Source organism: Neoarius graeffei, chromosome 6 (genome assembly GCF_027579695.1).
Source record: "Neoarius graeffei isolate fNeoGra1 chromosome 6, fNeoGra1.pri, whole genome shotgun sequence".
Classification (NCBI taxonomy): domain Eukaryota; kingdom Metazoa; phylum Chordata; class Actinopteri; order Siluriformes; family Ariidae; genus Neoarius; species Neoarius graeffei.
In genome coordinates this window covers 84,467,234-84,491,098 of record NC_083574.1, presented here as the reverse complement: position 1 = coordinate 84,491,098, position 23,865 = coordinate 84,467,234, and positions in this window count along the sequence as shown.

Below are 23,865 nucleotides of genomic sequence, written 5' to 3'. Positions count from 1 at the left end.
ATGGCTGCCCCATGTGAACCTAACTACATGTCTTTGGACTGTGGGGGAAACCGGAGCACCTGGAGGAGACCCACGCAGACACGGGGAGAACATACCGTACAAACTCCACACAGAAAGGCCCCCATCAGCCACTGGGCTCAAACCCAGAACCTTCTTGCTGTGAGGCGACAGTGCTAACCACTACACCACTGTGCCACCCTAGTGTTGTAGTACTCAAGACTGGTCTCATCTCGGAATCGACTGCTTTTTTGTCTCAGTCTCAGACATAGAGGCATGGGCGTCACCACCATTGAATGTAGGGAGGGGTCCCCTTCACACTTCATAATTCTTCGTTTGGACCCCCCACACACACACATTTAACATAAAATATTAGTTCACCGAGTACTGTTTCTATTGCTTCGTGAAAGAATCCATTCCACTTGATCGATAAGAGAATACACAGACCACTGAAAATCCACTCCGGGTTTTCTGGGCGTTCCCTACAACAACTCACCGCACGCAAGTGAAGTGAATCTCAGTGCAAGCAGAGAAATTTTGGTGCAAGGGGCTGCTCGAAAGTGGAGGAGGTAACATCAGCCCCATTGCCACCTCACAATGTCTAGCTTTTGCTAAAACCTTATTCTTTTGTTATATGCCCTCAAAATTAACCCTAGGCCATGTTAAATTAATGTTCAATGAAACAATGAAAAAAGTTTAGCCTAATGGGGTATTCTTGGTTGATGATGAATTGTTTGCAGTATTTGCTCCTCCCCAGACACAATGGACATAAGGAAATTCTTTACAAAGAAATGGAAAGTCAGTCAAAATTTCCCCACAGGACAGGGGTTTTTTGTCCCAATGGAAATGTTAGTGCAGTTAGCTGGCTAGTCAATGTTAGGCGATGTATCAGCTAGCTTAACGTTAGCTATCATTTAATTCAACCCCACTAGGCCGACCTTATTGTAATGCCAAGAATGAGGTCAAGTCTGCTCTGATGATATTTATTGATTCCTTGTTATGATTTGAAGAACTTGTTTTGTCTGGTCTTTGCCAGTTTTCTGGAAAGTAACATGGGAAATCAGTGTATGGGGAAGGAATAGTAGAGAGGAAAGCGATGGAGAGAGATGGATGTTATTCCAGGTGGACTGTGAAGGAAAGGGAGATAAAAGTTATGAAGTGGTAGAAATTGTGGTGGCACCAATGTAAGAAGGAGTTCTATCTATAAATCTATTTGTTACACTAATCTGTAAATGCTACTGTAGTACCACCATTGCATGTAGGTTGACAAAACTGCACTTGTTCATTGTGTGAAGTTCTCTTTTATGTGTCATTGCTTGACCCAGTGTAATTTTGTGTTATGAAGACTGCATGATGCCATGCCATTTTTGTTATGAGTATCACTAAATCGGAAAAAAGTAAAATGCACCCACTAAAGTCACTGTTGGTGGTTAACAAAATTGCACCTGTTCATTGTGTGAGGTTATTTTTTATGTGTCACCGTTGCTTGACACAGCGTGATTTTGTATTATGAAGTTTGCATGATGCCATGTCATGCCTGTTCATTGTGTGAAATTATGAATATTCTTATTTTTAAACATACAGTTGAGTGTCATTATAGCTTGGCCCAGTGGCATGTTGTGTTATATCTAAAACTAAATAAAAAAGGAAACACAAAATAAAAAGTAAAATGCACCCATAAAGTCATTGTTGGTGATAAATTGTGTCACATTCATTTCATTATCTTAGGCGTAGCAGTGGGTTTAAAAACAGGCTGATGAATATATGGACTAGTTGTTGAATGAGGACTTATTGTTGAGTCTCTAAAATAGTCATTGAATTAAGTGACTTTTGTAGGTAAAATTAGGTGTTTAACAACCTGTTAAAAATACACCAGAATGCAGGAAATGTCATCTAATTAATTACAAATTTTCTGGGGGAGGACCCCCAGACCCCCCGCCAGTGTGTCCCCCCCACATTAAAAATGCTTCTGACACCCCTGTATAGAGGACTTGGGGTTTTGTTTCAAGACCAGTCAAAAACACAGCTGTCAGGATTTCACGAAATTGCTGATGCATTGTCTGATTTATTTGTTAACACCGTCACTGTGATTGGATGTAAACTTTCCTGCTTCAAATATGACCAATAACATTATTCATTGCTAATTTGAAGTTGTTCTTCCTGTGAACACCTTGGCTGCCACCCATAATTAATTCTAATGCGCTGGGCATATAGGACAAAAATAGGTCAAAATTGGGATATTTTGATAATCTTTCTCTAACTTGTTCAGAACTTCTCATCTCATCTCATCTCATTATCTCTAGCCGCTTTATCCTGTTCTACAGGGTCGCAGGCAAGCTGGAGCCTATCCCAGCTGACTACGGGCGAAAGGTGGGGTACACCCTGGACAAGTCGCCAGGTCATCACAGGGCTGACACATAGACACAGACAACCATTCACACTCACATTCACACCTACGGTCAATTTAGAGTCACCAGTTAACCTAACCTGCATGTCTTTGGACTGTGGGGGAAACCGGAGCACCCGGAGGAAACCCACGCGGACACGGGGAGAACATGCAAACTCCACACAGAAAGGCCCTCGCCGGCCACGGGGCTCGAACCTGGACCCTCTTGCTGTGAGGCGACAGCGCTTGTTCAGAAGTTTATATTTTTAATATTTGTATAGAAAAATCACAAAAAAACACTGTTGTAGAGTAAAAATAACTTTCGTAATCAAAAACATCCAAACCCCCCAAGACAACGGGTCTTGTCAGTGAGAACCTGTCCATAAACAGGAATTACGAATACTTGAAAACACAATGCACACCGGGGCGGCACGGTGGTGTAGTGGTTAGCGCTGTCGCCTCACAATAAGAAGGTCCGGGTTCGAGCCCCGTGGCCGGTGAGGGCCTTTCTGTGCGGAGTTTGCATGTTCTCCCCGTGTCTGCATGGGTTTCCTCCGGGTGCTCCGGTTTCCCCCACAGTCCAAAGACATGCAGGTTAGGTTAACTGGTGACTCTAAATTGACCGTAGGTGTGAATGTGAGTGTGAACATAGACATATAAACATAGACGCCGCATTGAGCTGGGTGGCCCGTTGCTGGGATACGTCAGAGTGTCCGCCATATTGGATGGGGCAAATCTTCCCTGTAAACCAATGCAAGTAAATGGACTGAACTTCATAAAGCCCCTTTCTACAATAATATTTAACTCGATGCCTTTTATTCACCCATTAAGACACACACGTATATATTTGGGAAACAAACAGGCATCAAAACAACACATATAACTTTTAATGTGATGGTTATAAATAGTGTGCGAAATACCCTGTACACTGCAAACTAGCGACAGATACGCGATAGATAGCTCAGGTAAGCTAATCAGTCAGCATACCGTAGCAAGCTACCAAAACCTGAGGCCACAATAACCAACCTACAAGACTGAATATGATAACTGATGGAAATAGTGGAAAAACTGGAAATAGTGAATGAAAATAAAAATTTACTGTTTTATTTATTGAGTCACCACACAGACCTACTCTCGTACTCTTGTTGAATAAAGTGAGCTGAATGACCGCCAAACTGAGTTCGGCCAGGTTCTAACGTCATACCAAAACAAAATACATCACTGATTCCTTCACATTCAGAAAGGTTAAAAACATTCATCATAGTGTGGCACTGTATTATCTAATTCTCACTGCTTATAACTCTACACCTACCCGGTGGAGATGAGCTGGGAAACTGAAGACTGAAGGAACAGTATTGAAAAGTATTTTTCCAGTCTCACCTGTGAAAGGTAATCCCATGTGATCTCGTTTGGACAGTAAACCTGTTGGTACAGTTAAACGCAGTGCATGAATGAAGCATCTTTATTCTCGGCTACTGTCTAGACGCTATACCAGAGACAGTTGAAGAATCTCCACTTTGCCACATCCAATATGGTGGCGAGGATGACGTATAATTCTACGCAGAATGCGGCATCTATGTTTATATGTCTATGAGTGTGAATGGTTGTCTGTGTCTATGTGTCAGCCCTGTGATGACCTGGCGACTTGTCCAGGGTGTACCCCGCCTTTCACCTGTAGTCAGCTGGGATAGGCTCCAGCTTGCCTGCGACCCTGTAGAAGGATAAAGCAGCTAGAGATAATGAGATGAGACAATGCACACCAAGGATCCATGTATTCCAAGTAACTGGGTACCATTTTTATGATGGTCTTTGGTATGACCCAACCATGAATAGAACTCACGCTCTCCCAATTCGAGAGGCAGACACACTAACCACTAGGCCAACTCACAGTAATGTGCCACTGTGAAGTAAAAGTAATGTGCCATGTAAGGTACATAGAAGGAGGTGTTTATGACGAGTCGCGTACATCATAAGGCACAGCGGTAAAAAATTTCATGACGTACGTGACTCGTCCAAGGGCATTGAAGGGGTTAATAGCTGTCACCCCTCCCCCACCCCCTTCACACACACTGGTCTGGTCATGGTCTTGATTCGGTCTCATCCTGCCTTGGTCTTGGTCTTGACTTGATCTCAACCTCTCAAATTCTTGGTCTTATCTTGGTCTTGATAAAGTCTTGGTTATTACTTGGTCTCAGTTTCGGTGGTTTTGACTACAACACAAGTATACTGTATGAAATATCAACAAAACACAATTAGACTAAAAAAAATCCTTATTACATCAAGTTCACTTTGAATAATCAGCAGATCATGCTGATGGATGACAGAACAGGTCTATCATTAGAGGATCCTTTTGCTGTTTTTGTAGAATCAGACATGGAGAACGTGTTTTTGCACAGTTTGTTATAGAATTAAACATTTTATTGGGATTTCATACAGTGTGAACAAAACAAGTCAAATTGTTTTGTTTGTTTGTTTTTTCCCCAGGTAATGAAACCATCTGCTTACTGGCAATAAACCTCATACAATTGTGATATTCCATGACATGATCGATATAATTACCATATAATAAGCAAACAAGCCATTAGATTAATTAGATTACATCACCCTAGTGGAACATATTATGTAAACTAAACTGACACAACTGACAGCACATGGGTTCTTTAAAAGCCCCATGGATTACTTATTGAAGCCAGTAGATATCACACACTACATCGAGTTAAAGGAAGTGAGTATTTCCAGACTGGAGAACCTTCATGAGTTTTGTGTAGAAGTGCAAAAATAAATGAATGGATGAATGAATAATCACTCAAAATACAATCTTTTTACCTCCCAATAAAAATGACAGATGAGCCAGTTGACAAATAAATCTCGAATGACTGTCAGTCCTGCAGATGTTTTGAACTAACCGATACTAACTGATGCTTCTGAAAGCCCCGCCCAGATCCCCCAGCCAGACCCCTCCCACCTGTTAACTCAGATTAGTAATCGCTTGGCCAAACTGAGTAGTTCCAGACCTGCCAACTTTCATGCGTTTTGTATGTCTTCTTGAAAGATGCACAGTGGACTCACGTCAAGATAAATGGGGAATTTGAGTTCATTAGTTCGAGATCATTAACAGGAAACAGCCCTCAGATGAGTTTGAACAGTTTGAGTAGGAGATTAACAGTGAAAATCTCAGCCATATGGAAGATTTCATCGGGGCATTAACAAGGGGCATTAGACAACCCATTTGTAAAAGGACCGGCTTAATCAGTGTCTGAAAGTGTCGAACATCTGTATTTATTTCTATAATGTGGCTTTTGAGTATTACACAGCTTCAAAGAGTCAATTAAAATTCCTAACAAATCTGGATGTAAGAGAAAAAAAGATACTATTACGTTAATCCACAACCCCTAATCAGAAAAAAAATGAGACAGTAGGGAAAATGCAAATGAAAAAACAAAGCAGTGATTTGTAAATTTACTTTGACTTGTATTTCATTGCAGACAGTATGAACCCAAGATATTTCATGTTTTGTTGGTCAACTTCATTTCATTTGTTAATACAAATCCATTCCTGCATTTCAGGCCTGCAATACATTCCAAAAAAAGTTGGTACTGGGGCAATCCATCCATTATCTGTAGCTGCTTACCCTGTTCTACAGGGTTGCGGGCAAGCTGGAGCCTATCCCAGCTGACTACGGGCGAAAGGCGGGGTACACCCTGGACAAGTCGCCAGGTCAGAGACAAACAACGATTCACACTCACATTCACACCGACATTCAATTTAGAGCCACCAATTAACCTAACCTGCATGTCTTTGGACTGCGGGGGAAACCCACTCAAACATGGGGAGAACATGCAAACTCCGCACAGAAAGGCCCTCACCAGCCACTGGGCTCAAACCCAGAACCTTCTTGCTGTGAGGTGAGAGCGCTAACCACTACACCACCGTGCCACCCATCAGTTTAGGGCTAGTAATGAGGTAAAACATGAGGTAAGTAATGATGCAATCTGATAAAGGTGACAACAGATTTGACAACAGGTGACTGTAATCATGATTTGGGAAAAAATCAGTATCCAGGAAAAAGGGTTAGTTAGGTAGAGGATCTCCAGTTTAACAAATGCAAGAGAGAATAATTGAAGTGTTTAAACATTGTGTTCCTCAAAGAAAGACATGAACGGACTTGGATATTTCACCCTCTATGGTGCATACCATGAAATGATACAAGGAATCTGAAGGAATTTTGGTGTGTAAAGGGTAAGGGCACAAGCCTAATCTGAACACCCATGATTGCTGATCCCTCAGATAGCACTGCATCTAGAACTGTCATTCATCTATAGCTGATATAACCACATGGACTCGGGACAGAGCAATTTTTAAGGATTTTCCACTAGGAGACCAACTGGTCTGGGCAATACAATCACAGGCCCCAGAGTCCATGCAGCTGCACGGCTGCGGCATATTCTGTGATGCAAATTGCCGCATTACGAATCCTCGTTTCAGCTAGCATAAGATCAACATACTTAATACAGTGCCAAGTTACCATAACTTCATCAGTATGGTAAAATACTAAAATTACACTACGAGTTTAAGTTATTGTTTTATCAACTTTCATAATAAGTATTATAAGAAACAGTGAAAAATAAGAAATAAGAATCTTCAATTTTATTGCTCAATGTGAAACAAAGTATCAAATAACTGTATATTTAGTCTATAATCTGGAAATTGGAACAGTTTTGACAACCCAACTTCAATACTTCTTAAACATTCCAATCCAAAGAAAACAGTCTTATGAATTTGCCGCATTACGAATCCTCGTTTCAGCCAGCATAATATCAACATAGTTAATGCACTACCAAGTTACCATAACTTCATCATCTCATCTCCTCTAGCCGCTTTATCCTGTTCTACAGGGTCGCAGGCAAGCTGGAGCCTATCCCAGCTGACTACGGGCGAAAGGCGGGGTACACCCTGGACAAGTCGCCAGGTCATCACAGGGCTGACACATAGACACAGACAACCATTCACACTCACATTCACACCTACGGTCAATTTAGAGTCACCAGTTAACCTAACCTGCATGTCTTTGGACTGTGGGGGAAACCAGAGCACCCGGAGGAAACCCACGCAGACACGGGGAGAACATGCAAACTCTGCATAGAAAGGCCCTCGCCGGCCACGGGGCTCGAACCCAGACCTTCTTGCTGTGAGGCGACAGCGCTAACCGCTATACCACCATGCCGCCCTAACTTCATCATAAGTATGGTAAAATACTAAAATTACACTATGAGTAAGTTATTGCTTGATCAACTTTCATAATATTATGTATTTTAAGAAACAGTGAAAAATAAGAAATAAGAAAATCTTCAATTTTATTGCTCAATGTGAAACATAGTATCAAATAACTGTATATTTAGTCTATAATTTGGAAATTGGAACAGTCTTGACAACCCAACTTCAATATTTCTTAAACATTCCAATCCAAAGAAAACAGTCTTATGAATTTGGACCAGCAATTCAAGTATCTCCCATAATCCCATTTCAGTTTTACCTTTCAGCATCAATCTAACATAACTTGGTTTAAAATTTGGTCTCCCAGTGAAGCTGGTTTGGCATTGACTAGTAGACCAAATCTGGCCACTGGGAGACCATTTGGTCTCCCAGTAACTCATTCTCATCTCATTATCTCTAGCCGCTTTATCCTTCCACAGGGTCGCAGGCAAGCTGGAGCCTATCCCAGCTGACTATGGGTGAAAGGCGGGGTACACCCTGGACAAGTCGCCAGGTCATCACAGGGCTGACACATAGACACAGACAACCATTCACACTCACATTCACACCTACGGTCAATTTAGAGTCACCAGTTAACCTAACCTGCATGTCTTTGGACTGTGGGGGAAACCGGAGCACCCAGAGGAAACCCACATGGACACGGGGAGAACATGCAAACTCCGCACAGAAAGGCCCTCGCTGGCCACGGGGCTCGAACCCGGACCTTCTTGCTGTGAGGCGACAGCGCTAACCACTACACCACTGTGCCGCCCCTCCCAGTAACTATGTTAAAAAAATGCTCTGACTCGGGATTACTTTGGCAAACCTTTGCCAAGCTACAACACAGAATTACATTCACAAATGCCAGTTAAAACTTTACTGTGCAAAAAGGAAGCCTTATGTTAACTGTGTCCAGAAGTGCTGTCAACTTCTCTGGGCTTGGAGGCATCTGGGATGGACCATCACACAGTGGAAACACGTATTGTGTTTAGACGAGTCAGTATTCCAGGTCTTTTTGTGAGAAAAGGATTAAAGACAGACCAAAGATGAAAAGGACCATCCAGACTATTACCAGTAACAAATCCAAAAGTTTGTTTTGATATGGGGTTGTGTCAATGCCCTTGGCAAAGGTTACTTACACTTCTGTGATGGCAGCATTAATGCAAAAAAGTACACTGAGATTTTGGAGCAACATATGCTGCCTTCAAGACGACATCTTTTCCATGGATATTTCAACAAGACAATGCAAAATTACATTCTGCACACATTACAAAGGCATGGCTGTGGAAAAAGATGGTGTGTCCCATCTGTCCCCAATAGAGAGCGTGCACGTGACGTCATGAGGTCACGTGATATTTGTTTATCTGCCATCTTGGACGGCATGGCCGTGCATAGAACTTAGACAAACCCGTTCTAATTATCACTTTGTGGGAGTAGATCTTTCGAGAATGGTTATATTTTGTTCAGCATTTGGTTGTACCAATAGACAGGACCAAAAGGAGGGCCTGTCATTTTATAGATTCCCCGCAGACGAGGAGAGACGCGCAAAATGGGTGTCCGCTGTGCGAAGAGAAAACTGGTACCCCAGTTCTACCAGCCGAATTTGTAGTGAACACTTCATATCAGGTAGGTGTAATCTTCTAATACATTTATATCTGATATTGAATAATAATTCTGCACAGATAAAGATAGCGGTGATTTGTGATATTTTTTTTTCAGACAAAAACATACATATTTACAACCCTGTCATTATCTGGAACTGAGTTTAGATTTCGAACATTCTTACGATAAAACGTCCTGCATAGTCTCTTTATGATAAACGTCTTAATGCCACTTACCCGTGAGGTTATCAAGTAGACATTCTTCTTCGGAACCTTCCAGAGGTATAGTTGGGATACCCATCCCGCAACAAAATATTTATAAGCTTCCAGGCTCTTGTAAGCTTTGAGGGCTTTGCCAGTGTAACACGATTCACGATTAACAAGAAAATTGTAAATGTCGTGATAGGCCAGATCGGGCAAATCGCCGGCACCGCAGCTCCGAATTTCCCTGAACAAGGATTGCGGCAAGTTGTACGGATCTGCAATCCCCAACCTGGAACACTTTTCCACGTAACGCTGCCTCACGTCACCTTCAAGATGCTGAACAAACTTAGACAAGTTATCGCGCGATGTAGATGGGGTATTTTCTGAATTTTCTTGGGGATTACCCCCTGGATCCATTATGCTCATGCAAGGTAAACAATCCTGAAGCCGTCCAATATGGCGGAGTAAACACGGATGGGTCACGTGACTGCACATCCTCTATAGAGAATGTGTGGCAAATTTTGAAACAAAAAATATGTGACAATGACAACCCTGTCCTGTTGCACACCTTAAGACCTGTTTGCTTTGTTTGTTTGGGACAAAATGACACCTGAAATGCTTCATCACTTGGTGTCTTCAGTCTCTAAACATATTTTAAGTGTTTGAGAAGGACTGGAAACATTATAAAGTGGTAAATGCTTTACCGTACCAACTTTTTTTGAAACGTGTTGCAAGAATCAAAATTGTAATGGTGTTTATTTTGAAAAAAAAATCACGAGGTAAAACATCAAGTATTGTGCTGTTTTATTGTTCTGAGTGCAATACAGGTCAAAAATTATTTTCAAATCAATGTTTTCAGTTTTAATTTGAATTTTAACATAACGTCCCTACTTTTTCTGATTTGGGGTTGTATCTGCTGCTATGTGTACCAGAGGGGAATCATCAGGACCTTCTAGGTCTTCAGAGAAGGCCCAAATATATCAGCATTTCAAATGTTATATTTAATTTATTTCATTCTTTCATAATTTCATTATAATTATTCTCTTCCAATTCTAATTTGGCCTCATTTTCTATCAAATTTGCTTCAGAAACAAAAGGGTTACTGTCCTGAAAACATTAAAATCGAGTTATCCGATGAGATTTTTTTTTTTTGTCTCTAGGCTGAGAAGTGTTTAGAGCTGCTCAGTCATTGGTTCGGACTTCATTGCCAGGACAGAAGGCCATGGCAGTGTATGTTTATGTAGGAAGTGACAGATGAATTAACCAATCAGATTTTGATTTATAGTGGGAGGGACCAAAAATGTATCACAATCGGCCTTCTTGAAGGCGAACATGAGCTGAACCATGAGTCAGCGCCGTCAGCATAGCAATGAAGTCACCTTCCAGCTGGTGTAGCGTTCATCAGTCGTGTTAGCGAATGCTAATAAAGCAGTTAAGCCAGTGCTATTGAGAGCAAGTAGCACAGGTTAACAACTGAGAAACTAAGATTTCTGTCTCTAGACTCTTCTTCCACACATGCTTGCTACAGTATTTTTCACGCAGACTTAAGTATTCATTTCCCTGTGTAATTTACTTTGTTACTTTTAAAATCAACATTGACAGATACACACAGCGGAGCGAACTGGCAGCCTGCTGCTAATCCTTTACAAAATCCTTTACCCCAGGGGCGCAGATAGGATTTTTGAACTGGGGGGGACTGAGCTGTCAGCAAATTATTCCATTTTGTGTAAATGCATATATATATATATATATATATATATATATACACACACACACACAACCCCGATACCAAAAAAGTTGGGAGAAAGGAGAAAGTACAAATTGTAAATAAAAATGGAATGCAATGATGTGGAAGTTTCAAAATTCCATATTTTATTCAGAATAGAACATAGATGACATATCAAATGTTTAAACTGAGAAAATGTATCATTTAAAGAGAAAAATTAGGTGATTTTACATTTCATGACAACAACACATCTCAAAAAAGTTGGGACAAGGCCATGTTTCCCACTGTGAGACATCCCCTTTTCTCTTTACAACAGTCTGTAAACGTCTGGGGACTGAGGAGACAAGTTGCTCAAGTTTAGGGATAGGAATGTTAACCCATTCTTGTCTAATGTAGGATTCTAGTTGCTCAACTGTCTTAGGTCTTTTTTGTCGTATCTTCCATTTTATGATGCGCCAAATGTTTTCTATGGGTGAAAGATCTGGACTGCAGGCTGGCCAGTTCAGTACCCGGACCCTTCTTCTACGCAGCCATGATGCTGTAATTGATGCAGTATGTGGTTTGGCATTGTCATGTTGGAAAATGCAAGGTCTTCCCTGAAAGAGACGTCGTCTGGATGGGAGCATATGTTGCTCTAGAACCTGGATATACCTTTCAGCATTGATGGTGTCTTTCCAGATGTGTAAGCTGCCCATGCCACACGCACTAATGCAACCCCGTACCATCAGAGATGCAGGCTTCTGAACTGAGCGCTGATAACAACTTGGGTCGTCCTTCTCCTCTTTAGTCCGAATGACACGGCGTCCCTGATTTCCATAAAGAACTTCAAATTTTGATTCGTCTGACCACAGAACAGTTTTCCACTTTGCCACAGTCCATTTTAAATGAGCCTTGGCCCAGAGAAGACGTCTGCGCTTCTGGATCATGTTTAGATACGGCTTCTTCTTTGAACTATAGAGTTTTAGCTGGCAACGGCGGATGGCACGGTGAATTGTGTTCACAGATGATGTTCTCTGGAAATATTCCTGAGCCCATTTTGTGATTTCCAATACAGAAGCATGCCTGTATGTGATGCAGTGCCGTCTAAGGGCCCGAAGATCACGGGCACCCAGTATGGTTTTCTGGCCTTGACCCTTACGCACAGAGATTCTTCCAGATTCTCTGAATCTTTTGATGATATTATGCACTGTAGATGATGATATGTTCAAACTCTTTGCAATTTTACACTGTCGAACTCCTTTCTGATATTGCTCCACTATTTATCAGCGCAGAATTAGGGGGATTGGTGATCATCTTCCCATCTTTACTTCTGAGAGCCGCTGCCACTCCAAGATGCTCTTTTTATACCCAGTCATGTTAATGACCTATTGCCAATTGGCCTAATGAGTTGCAATTTGGTCCTCCAGCTGTTCCTTTTTTGTACCTTTAACTTTTCCAGCCTCTTATTGCCCCTGTCCCAACTTTTTTGAAATGTGTTGCTGTCATGAAATTTCAAATGAGCCAATATTTGGCATGAAATTTCAAAATGTCTCACTTTCGACATTTGATATGTTGTCTATGTTCTATTGTGAATACAATATCAGTTTTTGAGATTTGTAAATTATTGCATTCCGTTTTTATTTACAATTTGTACTTTGTCCCAACTTTTTTGGAATCGGGGTTGTATGTATGTGTACTGAAGCTTCAATATACATTAGAATTGTGAGTTTTCTAACTGAATGAACAATGGTAGACAAAGGCCTACCTGGTCAACACTAGCCATACATGATCAAATTGTTATTTGTCTGGTATGTTAATCATGCTCCAAAACTTCATGTCTTCTGCATGTTTTATTTAATCATTTCCTGATCTCAGCAGGATGAAGAATCTCATCACAGAAACTTTAAATGTAACTTCTAACAAAAAGGGAATGTCCAAAAATTAATAACAAAATAAAATTGAAATGATTCACACTCGTGCCTTCATGTAAATGATTAGAAACATAAAATGTGTATGAAAACAGAAGTATAAACACTTGAACAACAGATTCACACAAATAAAAAAAGTATTTTTTTCCAACAAACAAAATTGATCAAAAAAAAAAATTCCCTCTGCAGCCAAACAAATTTACCGTCTAGAAGCAGACTCGATAGGTCCCCAAAAACATCTCTCCTCCTTTCATTTCTCTGAACATATTGCTGGGCAATATCTTGTCTGTCCAGTTTGTCTTGGTGAATATGGCACACCGCAGTGCCATTGAGCCTTTTTTGAGTCATGGTTGATCGCAACCATGTTTTCAATCTGCGTAACGCACTGAAGCTGCGCTCTGCCTCCGCAGATGATATGGGCACCACCGTCAGCAACCTCACTAGTGTCTCTACCTGATTAAACAGGCCACTGACTTCACGGGGCATTTCTTTCAAAGCATGCACAGCATCTGCAGTTGTGTTGACCTTGTACTTGTTTTTAAACAAAGCTAGTTGGACTCTCAAGTCTTCTCCATTCAGTTCAGGATATTTGCGGACTGCTGTATCGTTTGTCATGGGACTCAGGAGTGAGTTTTCCAGTTCTTTTAATGTTTGAATGCCTGGTTGCATCAACCTCTCAGTGATTTGTGCATCTACTGTATCTAGGACACGGTAGAACTCTGGTCTGTAAAAATCCACAGCTGATCCAGGTGTGTATGCAGGAGCCTGACCAGAAAATCTTTTAGGGGGCCTATGTGTGCGTGGTGGAACAATGGGTCCTAGAGACAGATTGTCACACTTGTCCTCTGCCTCCTTAAAGATCGCCTCAAAGTGTTCAGTATTTCTTTTGGATTTCAAGCTGTCTTGGACAAGGGAGACTGCAGACAGCATGCCCTCCATTGTCTGAGTGTTTTTCTGAAGAGATGTGTTCAGAACCTCTAGTTCACTGATCACATCTAAAGCAAGCAGAAGTCCCAGTACAACATTACTCTGTTGCAGTCGAACACGTAAACCCTCTGCCCGGCTTGCAGACTCAGAATGATTTGCAGCCATCTCATCTAGTGCATTTAGCACCATCCCATATTGGCTGAGAACAGCACGGATAGCAGGTGAGCGCACAGTCCACCTTGTGGGACGTAAAGGCCTGATGGACACCGCTGGCCCTTCCTCTTCAGCAGCAACAATGGCTTTAAACTTGTCTTTCAGTTTACCAGACTCATAATTTCAGGGGAAGTCATGGCCTAATGGTTAGAGAAACAGCTTTGGGACCAAAAGGTTGCTGGTTCAATTCCCCAGACTAGCAGGATTAGCTTAAGTGCCCTTGAGTAAGGCACCTAACCCCCAACCGCTCTGGCAAGAGTGGTGGCGTACCTTGTGTCTGATTAGCCAAAGGAAAAACTGATGATGTGATCATCAGTTTGGGCATTGAACCCGACCAACTGAATTTCAGTTAACAGTTGCTGCTTACTAAAATAACAACATTAAAAGATATTTGCCTAGAATGCTGTTATTTTACATTTAGCCTACTTCAGGTAAGTCCAAATTCCTTATTATTATCAGACTAGCTATTCAACATTACAAAACAAGTCACATCTGGGAAAGTCAACAGGCAACAGGCATAGGATATTTACATCTTTTGGTTCTTGAAACAAACGCTGTGATTTTTTTCCCTCTTCTCTGGCTTAATGTGGCAGAAAGATCACCAGCTAAGTCATTAGACAGTTGTTTATGATCACTATGGTTACTGCGACAGGCAAAGTCACCAGCTCCCCTTAGGACCCCGGGGTCGAGATGGTGCGTTACATTTACATTGGAAGTCGGAACTTGGAGCTCCGAACACCATAACCTCAGAACTGAGTGCTTCCCAGTTTAAAAACTGGGACATCATGGAACATGGAATAAAAAAAAATGGACAGTTAATGAAATGAAACGAAAACCCCAACGTTTATGCTGGTAGATGCTAGATTTCAATGCTTTTCCGACTTCAAACTTCCAACTTATGAGTGCAACTGAATGCACCATTAGTCGTAGCAGAAACACCGTTGCGATCAAATGGATGAGCTGTGCAGTGTTATTAACCGAGAATTACGTGGAAAATTGAACACCTTGCTTTCCCAACTCTGCAAGGATCTGCTCCAGACTTTCCCCTTCTTGAATCGGTGTAATGTGGATTGATCACTGACAAGGCTACTGCTGCTGCCATTTCAACTTTGTGCTGCAAAAGTTAGTCTAACTAACGGAACATTAATCCTCACTTTTTCTACCTATGTTTAGCGCCTTACGTAGGGACGGTGGGTGGGGACAGATAGGGGTCACTATAAATCTGGGGGGGACATGTCCCCCCGTCCCCAGTGCCATCTGCGCCCTTGCTTTACCCTGTTGCTTTTTTGGTGTCTGGCTAAGTTTTGGCTGAGCTGAAGTCCAAGCTTTAAGAGTAACAGTTCGCTACTGATGTGTACTCTATTTCTCAAACAAGTTATTAGCATGCAGCTAGTTTGTATCATCAGTGTTATTATCTAGCTAGCTAACAGTTGAGATATTAGGAATAAAAATGTCAGTCGGCCTTAGCTTATGCTTTCCCATGTTCCTTTGTTCCTTTTGCTACGACCATCAGTACGTAACTAATAATAATCATAACATGAAGGTTCTTATAGATTAGATTTGAACTTTATTAATCCCTTTGGGAGGGTTCCCTCAGGGAAATTAAATAGCTGGTTTAATAGGGTTTTAGTCGTTTTTAGTCGACTTATAGGGTGCATTTCCAGCCCCAATGTGCCTTACATGGTTAAAAATCCAGATACATCCTAAGTAATGGAAATAATTCTTCAGCAAAAATTTTTTAAAAATGAAGATGTTCTTTTTTCTTTCGTGAATCTTTCTTGTACTTTAAAAAAATGGAAGCGTTCCTAGTTTTCTAATTCAACTTGAATGAGGAAGTTGAAACTATCATTGCTAAGCAGTGCTTACTCAAGGAAATAGAAAAATTACTTCGATTTCTGTTGGCTAAAAAGCTGTAGTTTTAATTCACTGGACGTGCTGTAGTTTTGCACCACTGAAACAAATTGACTAGATCAGGGCTTTTCAAAGTGTGGGGCGCACCTCCCCTAGGGGGCGCCAGAGTTCTTCAGGGGGGGCGCAACGTGAGGAAAAATAAACCAGAATAAGTTACTATTGCGGACATTTAGCGAACTTCAGCTAGCCTTTGCCAGAGACAAAATGGATCGATTTTTAGTACCTAAAGCTACAGTGAGTGAGGAGACAGAGTCTGGGTCAAGCAAAAAAAGAAGGAAGTATGACCACGATTATTTAAAGTTTGGATTTTCATGGACTGGATCTGAAGATGCTCCACTGCCACAGTGTGTTGTCTGCCAAGAGGTGCTAGCTAACGATGCTATGAGATGTTTAAAATGTGTAAAACAAGATGTTTTAAAAAGCACAGATGTTTAAAATGTGTAAAACAAGATGTTTTTTTAAAAAGCACAGATGTTTAAAATGTGTAAAAAAAAAGATGTTTTAAAAAAGCACAGATGTTTAAAATGTGTAAAAAAAAAGATGTTTTAAAAAAGCACAGATGTTTAAAATGTGTAAAAAAGAGGTTTTAAAAAAACACAGATGTTTAAAATGTGTAAAAAAGAGGTTTTAAAAAAGCACAGATGTTTAAAATGTGTAAAAAAGAGGTTTTAAAAAAGCACAGATGTTTAAAATGTGTAAAACAAGATGTTTTAAAAAAGCACAGATGTTTAAAATGTGTAAAAAAAGAGGTTTTAAAAAAGCACAGATGTTTAAAATGTGTAAAAAAGAGGTTTTAAAAAAGCACAGATGTTTAAAATGTGTAAAAAAAGAGGTTTTAAAAAAGCACAGATGTTTAAAATGTGTAAAAAAAAGAGGTTTTAAAAAAGCACAGATGTTTAAAATGTGTAAAAAAAGAGGTTTTAAAAAAGCACAGATGTTTAAAATGTGTAAAACAAGATGTTTAAAAAAAGCACAGATGTTTAAAATGTGTAAAAAAAGGTTTTAAAAAAGCACAGATGTTTAAAATGTGTAAAACAAGATGTTTTAAAAAAGCACAGATGTTTAAAATGTGTAAAAAAAGAGGTTTTAAAAAAGCACAGATGTTTAAAATGTGTAAAAAAAGAGGTTTTAAAAAAGCACAGATGTTTAAAATGTGTAAAAAAAGAGGTTTTAAAAAAGCACAGATGTTTAAAATGTGTAAAAAAAGAGGTTTTAAAAAAGCACAGATGTTTAAAATGTGTAAAAAAAAGAGGTTTTAAAAAAGCACAGATGTTTAAAATGTGTAAAAAAAGAGGTTTTAAAAAAGCACAGATGTTTAAAATGTGTAAAAAACCGAGGTTTTAAAAAAGCACAGATGTTTAAAATGTGTAAAAAAGATGTTTTAATAAAGCTCATATGTTTTAAGTGTGTAAAAAAAGATGTTTTAAAAAAGCACAGATGTTTAAAATGTGTAAAAGAAAAAAAAATAAAAATGTGTACAACAACCATTTTTTAAAATACGAATGGAACATTAAGTATAGCAACAACAAAAATTGTAAAGGGGGGGTGCTGTTATTTATTTGCTCTCTGAGGGGGGGCTGACTCTCCCACACTTTGAAAACCCCTGGACTAGATGACTAAAAATGACTAAAAATGACTAAAAGCTGAAACCTGGTTGACAAACTGAACAGTGATAACCATTTTACCCAAAGATTCCATGTAGATAGCATTCTCAAACACAGGAATTAAATGTAATATAGATTTTAAAAAATGAGAATAAATCTGATTTTAGTATTTCATGCATAAGCCAGGGACTCATCACACTTCATGCTGTGTTCAGTCCTTATTACAGAAAGTCTTTGATTGAAAGAAAAAAAAATGTGCAGGAGGTCTGGAAAACATCTTAATGCAGAAATTTCCATCGCTTTATTAATGGACTGCAGGGGAGAAACTCTGACATTTTCCTAAGCAAAAGAACAGAAGAGAAACCCTGCAGGCTTCCACTAACACTAATCTCCTCCAGGGTATGGCTTGCACTAATATCGGTAAAACCTCAGAAAACAAAACCTCACAAATCCATAATAAGCAGCCAGTTTATTATGGGGCTAATCAGTATTCAGTGCACATACCATGACCAAAATAATACAATAAACGGTGTTCTATTTATAGATCCCCGATTTGATTTGCTACTCTAATTCTGTTTATGTTCAGACAGTTCCAGTTCATGCCTTAAATTACGCCGTTTCCTCACTCAGTACCGTTACATATCAGACTCGAAAGTGGAACTATTTCCGTTTAGCATGACTTCCATTTTAGATTTGATTCTGTTACTGGTGAGAAATTACTCATAATACATACACTCACCGGCCACTTTATTAGGAACACCATATATCCATCTGCTGTGTTATCCAGTTATCTCATCAGCCGATCCCCTGACAGCAGCTCAGTGCATCAAATCATGCAGATACAAATCAAGAGCGTCAGTTAATGTTCAATTCAAACATCAGAATGGGAAAAAGTGTGATCTCAGACAACAACAACAACACAATCAACAGTCTCTAGAGTTTACACAGACAGAATGGTGCGAAAAACAAAAAACAGTGAGTGAGTGAGGGACAGTTCTGTGGGTGGAAACAAACGCCTTGTTGATAAGAGAGGTCAGAGGGAAGCGGACAGATTGGTTCGAGCTTTTTTGCCAGGAAGGAAGGATATAGCAACTCATAGCGACTCTTTACAACCGGAGTGAGCAGAAAAGCATCTCAGGATACAACAGCAGAAAACCACATTGGGTTGCAGTCCTGCAGCCAAGAACAGGGATCTTAGAATCAAGAACACATTCCTATTAAAGTGGCTGGTGAGTGTAGTTTCTTTCTTGAATGATTATAAATGTTATGTATAGTTATCCCATAAGTAAGGATTAAAACAAAATGGTATGATGAGGCCCAGCATGAAACAGAGTTACAGGATTGTTACCATCCCAGCATTGATTATTTTCCAATAACAGCATATTCTGAAATGTTTTAGGATTCCTTATGCTACAGCAATTTGCTAATGATTACACTTTTAATATATTTTGACGAATGTGCCATACTTTTTATCTGTTTATAATTACATTTAACATTGTGGGACGGCACGGTGGTGCAGTGGTTTGCACTGTCGCCTCACAGCAAGAAGGTTCTGGGTTCGAGCGCAACAACCGACAGGGGCCTTTCTGTGTGGAGTTTGCATGTTCTCCCCGTGTCCACGTGGGTTTCCTCCGGGTGCTCCGGTTTCCCCCAAAGACATGCAGGTTAGGCTAATTGGTGGCTCTAAATTGACCGTAGGTGTGAATGTGAGTGTGAATGGTTGTTTGTCTCTATGGTGGTGTTTACATTAGACCGTATCCGTATCGTTTTCGTTGCAGATGCACTGTCCGTGCACATTAAAACGCCGGAAAACGACTCCACAGGCGGAACAGTTTGAATCCGCCAGGGCCCACGTATTCAACCCAGTACGTATCTGATCCGGTGCTGTGTAAACATTGAGGAACGAGGATACGCAGTGCTGAGCTCTAGCTGACGTCGTCATTGGACAACGTCACTGTGACATCCACCTTCCTGATTCGCTGGCGTTGGTCATGCCACGTTGGTCATGTGAATGAGCAATACAGGAAGTGTGTTGAGGAAGTCATTAAGTGAATGAGCACTACAGGAAGTGTGTTGGTTACTGTAGCACTAAATAGTCTTGTTGTAATCGCAAAAAACGGCCGTTCTGCGAGGTGAAGAGTGTACCGAACACTGTTAGATCCTTCTAGCATAAACACGAAGGCCATACACGGTGTAAAAAAGGCGTCATTGTAGTACCAGTACCGCCGATAACAGACTGGCATACTTCATTTTTTACAACGACATCCTTCCACTTGCAAGTGGTGAGTGACTTGCGCATGCCCAATATGCACTGGGATCATGTGATGTGCCGTCTAATTAGTCATGTGATTAGCGTATCCGTGTATTGGCGTTGCTGTGTGCACGGGGAACGGTTTTGTTGCGGGCACAGAAATTTTGTGTGTGTACGCGAATCGTTTTAAAAACGTTAATCTGATGATCCGCTGATTCGAAATAATGTAAACAGGGCCAAAGTATCAGCCCTGTGGTGACCTGGTGACTTGTCCAGGGTGTACCCCGCCTTTCGCCTGTAGTCAGCTGGGATAGGCTCCAGCTTGCCCGTGACCCTGCACAGGATAAGCGGTTACAGATAATGGATGGATGGATTGTAGGATGTCTGTGTGCCAATTTATCTCATGTTATAATTTATAGTATGTTATAGCAGCTATAGTATCATTATATTTATTCAATCCACATTCACTGGATATGAGCAGTTGCACACTGATTGGCTACTCTACTACTAGGATATCAGCTCATATATCATGAGTAGAGGAAAAACAAAATGACGGAGCGTGTTACTGATCCAACCGAGGACTAAATAAAAACCCTACTTGAAAACAAAACCCCCAAAATTGTGATCAAGTATTGAAAAGAAACAGAAATAGCTAAAATAATATAGTTTTTTTGTTTGTTTGTTTGTTCCCCTCCAATATCTCCTGTTCCACACTCCAGCCCAGTTGGTGGTGGTCATGCACCTTTATGTTGGTTTGCCAACCATCAAAAAAACCCTGAAGAAGAAGAAGAAGAAGAAGGAACCTACCCACCCCTAATTTTTTTTTTCAAGAATTATTATGATAACATTTTTCACAAATTGCTCCTTTCATTTTGCCGGTTTGTTTACATTCTAAGCAGAAATTATTTTGTCGGAAGTTTTGTACAAAGTTTTTATTCATTAAATTTGCAAAAAATAAAAATAAAAATGTTCTGTTTCTCAAAATCCAGTGACTGTAGATAGAATAAAACAGTTATTCCACTCAATCTCATCATACGTGGCTTATAAGGCTGTCAGATCACCTCATCTCATTATCTCTAGCCACTTTATCCTGTTCTACAGGGTCGCAGGCAAGCTGGAGCCTATCCCAGCTGACTACGGGCGAAAGGCGGGGTACACCCTGGACAAGTCGCCAGGTCATCACAGGGCTGACACATAGACACAGACAACCATTCACACTCACATTCACACCTACGGTCAATTTAGAGTCACCAGTTAACCTAACCTGCATGTCTTTGGACTGTGGGGGAAACCGGAGCACCCGGAGGAAACCCACGTGGACACGGGGAGAACATGCAAACTCTGCACAGAAAGGCCCTTGCCGGCCACAGGGCTCAAACCCGGACCTTCTTGCTGTGAGGCGACAGCGCTAACCACTACACCACCGTGCCGCCTATGGAAAAAAAAATATATATATAATGAATTGCTTACCTCTCTTTACATAGACAAAAGGAGGAAAGTTTCATTTGTTTTGACATGGCGAATTATTAACACAAGAGGAAATACTTCTCTTGTGTTAATAGGGCGGCACGGTGGTGAAGTGGTTAGCACGGCTGCGTCACAGCAAGAAGGTTCCGGGTTTGAACCCAGCGGCTGGTGAGGGCCTTTCTGTGCGGAGTTTGCATGTTGTCCGCGTGGAGACCAGCTTGGAGGAATTTTAGCCCGTTCATCCGTACAGAACAGCTTCAACTCTGGGATGTTGGTAGGTTTCCTCACATGAACTGCTCGCTTCAGGTCCTTCCACAACATTTTGACTGGATTAAGGTCAGGACTTTGACTTGGCCATTCCAAAACATTAACTTTATTCTTCTTTAACCATTCTTTGGGAGAACGACTTGTGTGCTTAGGGTCGTTGTCTTGCAGCATGACCCACCTTCTCTTGAGATTCAGTTCATGGACAGATGTCCTGACATTTTCCTTTAGAATTCGCTGGTATAATTCAGAGTTCATTGTTCCATCAATGATGGCAAGCCGTCCTGGCCCAGATGCAGCAAAACAGGCCCAAACCATGATACTACCACCACCTTCATGTTTCACAGATAGGATAAGGTTCTTATGCTGGAATGCAGTGTTTTCCTTTCTCCAAACATAACGCTTCTCATTTAAACCAAAAAGTTCTATTTTGGTCTCATCCGTCCACAAAACATTTTTCCAATAGCCTTCTGGCTTGTCCACATGATCTTGAGCAAGCTGCAGACGAGCAGCAATGTTCTTTTTGGAGAGCAGTGGCTTTCTCCTTGCAACCCTGCCATGCACACCATTGTTGTTCAGTGTTCTCCTGATGGTGGACTCATGAACATGAACATTAGTCAATGTGAGAGAGGCCTTCAGTTGCTTAGAAGTTACCCTGGGGTCCTTTGTGAGCTTGCCGACTATTACATGCCTTGCTCTTGGAGTGATCTTTGTTGGTCGACCACTCCTGGGGAAAGTAACAATGGTCTTGAATTTCCTCCATTTGTACACAATCTGTCTGACTGTGGATTGGTGGAATCCAAACTCTTTAGAGATGGTTTTGCAACCTTTTCCAGCCTGATGAGCATCATCAACGCTTTTTCTGAGGTCCTCAGAAATCTCCTTTGTTCGTGCCATGATACACTTCCACAAACATGTGTTGTGAAGCTCAGACTTTGATAGATCCCTGTTCTTTAAATAAAACAGGGTGCCCACTCACACCTGATTGTCATCCCATTGATTGAAAACACCTGACTCTAATTTCACCTTCAAATTAACTGCTAATCCTAGAGGTTCACATACTTTTGCCACTCACAGATATGTAATATTGGATCATTTTCCTCAATAAATAAATGTCCAAGTATAATATTTTTTGTCTCATTTGTTTAACTGGGTTCTCTTTATCTACTTTTAGGACTTGTGTGAAAATCTGATGATTTAGGTCATATTTATGCAGCAATATAGAACATTCTAAAGGGTTCACAAACTTTCAAGCACCACTGTAACTGTTAAATAGCTAATTATATCTAATTTTTCCCTTTCTCGAAGTTAATAAGCCAAAAAAAATACATTCAGCTTGTCATGTCAAAGAAACAGAAAAACTGACTCATGGTTAATTGCTACCGCAACAGACTCCTTCTGCTTGAGTTATGGTTAATTAATAGCACTTTTAAAAAATAATTTATGATTATCCTTAGTTTATGTGGAACATGTAAATTTGCTGTTGCTATAGAAACTACTGAAACATATCATCCTAAGTCGTGTGTTAATATAAACCTGTGATATGAAACAAGCGACAATATTTTTAGAGCCGCTGTTAGAGAAACTTTCTGAACAATCAGATTAAAGGTTTATTTATTTTTGTTGTTAGTGTGAAAGCAGTAAATAAACCCATCTGGGTTCTGATCATAAAAGGAGAAACACAGTGTAGGTGCATGATCAAGACTGCTGAGAGATCAATAGTATTATGAGGTTGTTTTTATCAATTATTTCCCAGCAATATGAGCGAAACCCCAGATGGGAGAAGTCAAGAACATGAGAGATAGAAGAAAGGAGATGTAGACCTTTCAATTGACTTACATTGATCCCCCCCAGGGCAGAGTCTTACGGTACATGACTGACCCTTTAACCTTTACTGTTATAACAAGAACAACCAATCACAGCAAGCCCTCACCTCTTTACCACCCATTCAAACACACACACACACACACACACACACACACAATTAATATAACCACTACCTTCTCATTCTCATCATGATTACCATATTTGTGTTTATTTTCATTTTATTTCTCATCTTTTTTTCTCTTACATCTTATGTCTGCTTTACTTTCTGTTTAGTTGGTATCCTCGCTCTCAGGAGACCTCATGACTTTGTGAGGTATGTAATAATAC